Source organism: Elephantulus edwardii, unplaced genomic scaffold (assembly GCF_000299155.1).
Source record: "Elephantulus edwardii isolate Elephantulus edwardi_28Jun2011 unplaced genomic scaffold, EleEdw1.0 scaffold00022, whole genome shotgun sequence".
In the NCBI taxonomy this organism is placed as follows: domain Eukaryota; kingdom Metazoa; phylum Chordata; class Mammalia; order Macroscelidea; family Macroscelididae; genus Elephantulus; species Elephantulus edwardii.
The window spans coordinates 6761769-6769309 of record NW_006399772.1 but is presented as its reverse complement, the minus strand read 5'-3'; the positions used below and the strand labels follow the sequence as shown (position 1 = coordinate 6769309).

General features: G+C 37.9%; 1 pseudogene; it reads left to right on the top strand.

Moving 5' to 3' along the window:
- Positions 1-1946: 1946 nt before the first annotated feature.
- LOC102854486 lies at positions 1947-2206 on the top strand (annotated as a pseudogene).
- The last annotated feature ends 5335 nt before the right edge of the window (positions 2207-7541 follow it).

Here is a 7541-nt window from a genome sequence, read left to right as displayed (position 1 = left end):
GGTAATCTCCTCCCATGCGATTTACCGCCTTTGAAAACCTGCTGGAGCATCAGCTATGAGTTAGTTCCAATGCAACAGTATAGAAAACTCTTTCAAGATGGAATGATTTTGGCTTTGCATGTTGTTGTTGTTGAAGTCATGTGTTACGTAACAGAGGCATTTTTTAATGGACTATGAGAACACCATTTTGAGGTACTATAGACTTTTATACAATTCTCACAGATTGCTGTTGCTTTGGATTCATAATGACCCTGTATCAGATTTCCAAGTCTATAAATCTCCTCCCCCCTTTTTTTCATTTCAATGAACATTTACAGAGATTTTGGACTTCCATTCATTCATTGTTGCACTTTTCTCCCTGCTCACCCCACCCCACCCCCAGTTCGCTCTTCTCCTTGAAAAGCAAAAGCCAAACCCCTTCATTGGTATACAATCCCTCCATGCGCTCTCTCTCTCGCTCTCTCTCTCTCCCAGTATACTCCACTCTGCAACAGGAGGAGACTGCTTGTCTGTCTCCTGCAGAACCACTAGTGGTTTCAACTAATCAAAGTTGTGTAGCCTTTGGTTAGCCACCCAAACCCTTATGGACTATGCCACCAGAGCCCCCATTTGATACATATATCCCAAAGGATCCTGGGATTGGTAGGATGAAGCTCATTTCTTCGGGTTCACACAATTGCGAAAGCCTTCAGCAGATGGCAGCATGCACTAAAAGTGGGATATATGTTTCCCAATAAAACCCAGGGATGGAAAAATATAGGCAAGCATTTTATGCTCTCTGGGTCATAAAAGAGCATTTTCTAGGAAAGGCTTTATTATTCCTTAGGAGAAATTATAAACAGGTCATGTGTGTCATGTACCATAGAGTAGGAATTGACCCATTGCTGACCCTTAAGTGGGTTTTCAGAGGCAATTAATCATAAGAGATTGCCCACTGACAAAAAACAAAATGAAAACAAGTCTATTTAGGAAACCTTGCAGTCAGAATGCTCCTTAGAAACATGAGTAACTTTAGACATGTTATTAGGAGGGCTAGACCACTAGAGAAAGGCCCTATCTATGCTTAGTAAAGCAGGGTGGTCAGTGAAAAATGGAACACCTTTAAGGAGATGGGCTGCCACAGTGGCTACAATATGTGCTGATCACACCAGCAGCTGTGCAGCTGGTGAAGGATGGGGTAGAGTTTCCTTTTGTGGTTCCTTGGGTTACCCTCTGTTGGGGACTGATTAAATGGTACCTCAAAAACAACATCAAAGAGGAAGTTGATCCAAACACCAAGACCAATAGAAGAATAAGCATAAACTACGTCTATTCAGGTTCAAGTTATTAGACTCTTTAGCTTTCTGCACAAGAGCTCCCTGATATTGAGGCTCATGCGTCTACATTTAACTGGGAACATATTACTACTGATTTTAGGTATTTGACTTTCAATTCATTACCATCAGCTTTGTCATTTGAAGCTGATTTCCCTCTAATTTACCTTCAGATAAACCCATATAATTCACCTTATTGTGACTGACTCACCCGTTGATGTGACGGCTGCATTCTATTTTGAGCATCCCTTTTATTATTTTGTGTAAGACAGTTGCCTGCACACCCATGTTTATCGCGGCTTTATTCACAACAGTTGCAAGGAGTTGGAAACAACCTAAGTGCCCATCAACAAACAAATGGATAGAGAAGCTGTGGTATATTCACACAATGGAATACTATGCTGTATTGAAAAACAAGGAACTCATGAAATATTATTCAAAATGGGTGACCCTGGAGGAAATTACGCTGAGTGAAATATCTTAGTCACAAAAGGACGAATACTGCATGGTGCCACTGTTTTAAAACGGGACTGACATTGGGGTTGGGGGGAGACTGAGAAAGATGGGTTAAATAATGTATACTGAGACATTGAGCTGCTGCTGCTTTGAGGGAAGTCTTTAGAAATCACCACCATGGCGGAAGACATTAAGACCAAAATCAAGAACTACCGAACTGCCCCTTTTGATAGCCGCTTTCCCAACCAGAACCAAACCAAGAACTGCTGGCAAAACTACCTGGATTTCCACCGCTGCGAGAAGGCAATGACTGCCAAAGGTGGTTATGTCTCCTTGTGTGACTGGTATCGGCGCGTATACAAGTCCCTCTGCCCCTGTCCTGGGTCTCAGCCTGGGATGACCGCAGGGCAGAAGGCACATTCCCTGGGAAGATCTGAACTGGCCCACCTTACCTCTCTGCCGGAATCTTAAATTGTGACTTAACTAATAATAAAGACTTACTGGAAAAATGAAAAAAAAATGTATACTGCATTGAAACAGATGAGGGAGAAAACTGTTTAAAAGGGATGTGTGATTAGGTATTGTCATGACAGGAGTCCAGAGAAGTGGGCCTGGGGGGATGGATTGTAGAACAATGGGGGAATTTTTCTTTTGCTTTCCAAGGAGAGGAGTGTACTGAGGTGGGGGGAGGGGTGGGCAGGGAGAAGGGTGCAACAATGAATGAATGGAAATCCAAAGTCTCTGTGAATTTTCACTGAAATTAATAAAAAAAAATTTTTTAAAGACAGTTGCCAAACCCATTATTAATTTAATTCTCTGCCGTCCTCAGCATTGTCTCTTTTCCCATCATAAATAGCCGACTTCTGTTGTGAATATTAGTAAAGTTTGAGCAATTTATTTATTCTTAAACTTCAGATCATTGTGAATTATGCTTCACAATAAAAACAGGTGTGTTTCCCAAGAAGGAGCTCTTTGGAGTTCTTCATCAGAACACTTGAATTTTGTGTCTTTATTTCATTGGCATTCTAGAAATGAATAGAAGCTTATTTTGAATCATTGTGATTATCATCTTTTTTTGTGTGTCATTATCATCTTATAATTGAAAAATGTCCCACCGTTTCACTGCCTGAGTTTGTATTTGCACTTACAACAGAGCGGCTGCCAAGTGGTTCTTCTTGAATTGTTGCCAGGTAATGAGAAAAGAACAGTGATGGACTTGATACATTGAGGATGTCCTCTCAGCAGAGAAAAGCCAAATGGTATCACAACAGGCCACATGACGTAGGTGTCTCAGTAATTTAATTAGAAAAAAAAAAATAGAGGATGAATTGAGTCATCAAATGTCAAACAAACTTAAAGACATTTTTCCTCTTAGGATTCCATTCCATGTCAATGTTATAAACAGAGGTTAGTTTCAAACACCATCATGCATCATATAAAAGTTGTAAACATGATTCGTTTTTGTAGCTTTATTTGTATGTAATCATATTTGTTTCATGACAACAACAAATGAAACAAATATGATTACATACGAACAAAGCTAATTAGTGTTGATTGTGGAACCAAGCAAACTAATACGCGTTTCTCTTGCAGTTTGAATCCTCCAGATGCTCCAAAGGAGAAGGATGGACAATCTCCTCCTAGGTACTTGCAGCTTTGCAAACCCTCTGTAAAGTCAACTGTGAGGCACTTCTGACTCTAGAGCAATGAGTTATGGTTTATGTAATATGTTCAGTAGAGGATCTGGAACAGTGTTGTATGAGTTATCACTACTCTAATCTGTACTATGCTACTAGGGACCTCTGGTGGCATAGTGTGTAATGTGTAGGGTGTTGTGCTGCTAACTGAAAGGTTATATGTTCAAATCCACCAGCTTTCCTGCAGTAGAAAAATGTGCATTAAAATTCTCACATTAAAATGTACATTGTTAGAAACCCAATGGAGGATTTCTCTGAATATCAACAGGTGGGCGGTGGGTATTGTTATTATTATTACAACTAAAGTAATTTAATTCTTAATTGCACTGCTCTGTGGGAGAAGATGGGCAATCTCCTCCTGTGTGATTTCCTGTCTCTGAAAATCTGCTGGAAGGTGATCTATGGGTCAGTTCCAACTTGACGGTACACAACAGCAACAATAACAACTGAAAATTAATCAGATTTCTTTTACAAGGACATGCTAGAGTTTGATACCTTCTTTTGGTGGCCCACATGTAGAAAGCATGCAAGGTTACTGTACCACGTCTTCATTGGCCTTATTTTTGGCTTTGTTTATGCTCCTGTTCTATATTTTCCTTTCCTCTTTGCTCACACATTTAATTTATAAAGTCTCATTCCTTTTTATGTGTCTTTGTAAGCTATCTTAAATTCTTTTTGAAATAGAAGGGATGATACATAAAAATCAATAAAAATGCACAGCTATACTTATGCTGTGTGAAAGTAGGGTATGTAATGGACAATAAGGCTCACTGGGACGTATTACTGCATTCAGAGAGGATCTTAAGACTCATTTCCTGGACTGTGAGATATTTTCTCAGGAGTAGGAGTAATATAATTGACCACAATTATCTCTGTCTATGAACGTTGTGTTTATTCCATTTCTGTAGAAAACCCTGATGTAGTGTATTTTTTCAAGTTTAAAAAAATTCCCTTATAAAGAGTTCATTCAGCAGTCTCAATGTTTGTCTGGTTTTTATTTACATGTCTAAATATTTGATGGTTTATTTTGCTTGAGAGAGAAGTATAGGAGTTTCTGAGGAACCTGCTATGCTCAGGTCCACAAGAACAGAATATGATTTATGATGACAAGGATGTAAACTCCCTTTCCTGCTCTTTAAACTCCATTTTCAGGGCCAAGTTTCAGTCTCAAACATTTTGTACCTAGATAAATGAATACCCTCTAAGAGATTTTTCACTCCCTATTAGAATTTGTTAGGTGAGATGAGAAATAGCATGATTCAGCAGGTGTTAAAATTTGCTACTTATAGTTCTTGGGGGAAAAAATGCCTATCAGTGTATCCAGAACTTTTGCTTTCAAAGCAATTATCACTTCATGTTTGTGATTGAGATGGAGGAAAGAAAAGAAGTGATAACTTCATTTACAAGTGTTATCCATATTCCATAAGCACAATTAAAATCTTCAATTAAAATTCCCTACTCAAATGGATATTCAACACTCAATTAATTTAATCATTTCTTCTTACTATATTTATTTGATATGAAATTAAGACAATATAAAGAGAAAAAGAAAAGTTGAAGACTTCCAAATAATAAATAGTATTTAAACCTATGTTTGTGCTCTTCCACATACATAAAGCTGGTTCAGATATTATAGCATGAATTTATGCAAGTAATTTCTTCTTTAATTAATTATTATTATTTCTGCTGAGCTTCTCTATAAGCCTAACAGCAGAATATTTATTCTCTTATTATTGCCATCTGTTGCTTTATGTGATTAAGGTCTGCCTTCTGCTGGTAACCTAAAGTTAGATATTTTCAGATGCCTTTTCATAATTCCTTGTGAAAAATGCTCATCAGTGATAGATTTTCTTAAGACTGGCACATAGCAAATACTTAGGGATTTTCTAAAAAAGCAAGACACAAAATGCAATTAGGTGGAATGATATGAATAGTGTTAACATATGTGTAGGATTTATCAACCTCTTCCTTTTACACTTCATATAATGTTTTATTTTTGTTAGTTGCCATTGAGTTGACTTCAACTCATAGCAACCCTTGCACACAGCAGAATGAAGCACTCTGCTCACAATCGGTACTATTTTAAAGCCCATTGTTGCAATCACTATATCAATCCACCTCATTGAGGGTATTGTTCTCTTTAACAGATCCTCTACTTTACCAAGCATGATGTCTTTCTCCAGAAATTGGCCCAAATTCCTGACATAAAGGCTCATTATCTTTGTTTCTAAGGAACATCCTGGGCTATGCCTCTTCTGAGACAGGTTTTATTTTTTGTGTTTTTTTGCTCTTTTGGTGGTCCATATATGTTGGATTGCAAAAAACAAGTGATTGCAAAAAGTTATACATCAGAGAGTTGGACAATGACTAGGGAGGATAGGAGAATTGACGCCTTTGAGCTGTGGTGCATGTACCATGGACTGCCAAGAAAACAAGCAGATTCATCCTAGAGAGGGTTAAACCAGGCTGCTCCTTGGAGGCAAGGATTCTGGGGCTTCGTCTGACATACTTTGGACATGTTGTAAGGAGAGACAGGTCTTTAGAGAGGGACAACATGCTGGGTAGAGTAGAGGGACAGCGCAGGAGGGGAAGACCCTCTATGAGGTGGATTGATTCAGTGACTGGGGTAATCAGGATGGGTGTGTCAGAGGCAATGAGATTGCCACAGGATAGAGCAGGGTTTAGGGCTGTTATGCATAGGGTCGCTATGAGTCGCAAATGACTCGACAGCACATAACAACAACAACAACAATATGCTGGGTACAATATTCTTTGCCACCAAATTCTATGGCATCATTTTTTTTTTCTTCCTCACTCATTGTTCAACTTTAACATGCATATAAGTTAACTGAAAATATCACGACTTGAGTCAGATGGAGCTTAGTCCTCACAGCGACATGTCATGTTATCTCTTTTTAAAGGTCCTAACTGTGTCCTTACTAGCTTCAGTGGAATCCTGACATTAAAGCTTTTATGTTCAAGAACTGAAGTTCAATATGTGACGCAGGAAATATTTGAAAAGAGTTGCAAGTAGGCAGACCATATTAATAGGTGATTTTACGAATCGTGTATTTTGAAGAATTCCTTTCCTACTAACTCGTATGGTTTATTTGAAAGACTGATTTTTCTCTGTTAAAATGTTTCGAGTCACCTGTTGAAATACAGTATTCTTTAAAGAATGACAGTAAGTTACATTCAGTCGTTGGACTTAGCTTACCAAAATGCCACAAATGAATACATGATCCTTGTTTATAAAACAAATGCAAGCAGAACAAAAGAATATGAAGAGGGAAAAGATTTTCCCTTCACCATGCCACTTACGCGTATGCTATATGTATGAGAAAACATTTAGTTTTAAGTTAATTTTTTTCAAGTGTTATCATCCAAATAGATATATTTTAAAGGATATTCATCTTCTTATCCATTCTTTCTTTTATTCAACTCCCCAATATTAAAAGTTTTTCTCATTATCAGGTAAAGTAAATAATATTGTTTGCCTGATTCTACATTTCACTCAACAGCTATTTTCTTACTTAGCAATGCAAGGCAATCACTAATAGATAAAAATCTTCTTTTTCCTTTTTAACAACTGCATAATATTCCTCGGAATGAATATTTTGTGATTAGTCACTATTTATGAGCTTTCATGACACAATGTCTAAAGCACTGGGCTTGTATATTAATGGTCAAATCCACCAGTCATTCTGAAAGAAAAACGAGGTAGACTTGGAAACTCAAAGGCATTGATTTTTCTTCTGTCATCCTTATTCTCCGTCTAGCTCTCAGATACATATCAACTGACTAAAAAGACCATGGTCTGAGTAAGGTGCACCTTAGTCTTCAGACTGCCATAATTGCTCCTTAGTACTTTGGAGAGATCCTGACAGCTGAGTTTCCCAATACATAATGTCTTTTGAATTCTTGACTGCTGATGCCAAGCATGTTGGTTGTAGATCCAATTCAGATATAGTCAATGTCAGCATTTTAACCATCAGTCATGATGTCGTCTACTGGTCCAGTGGGGAGGATCTGCAATAGGGTTGCATGTATTTTATCGCAAATTCTAAAATCTCTT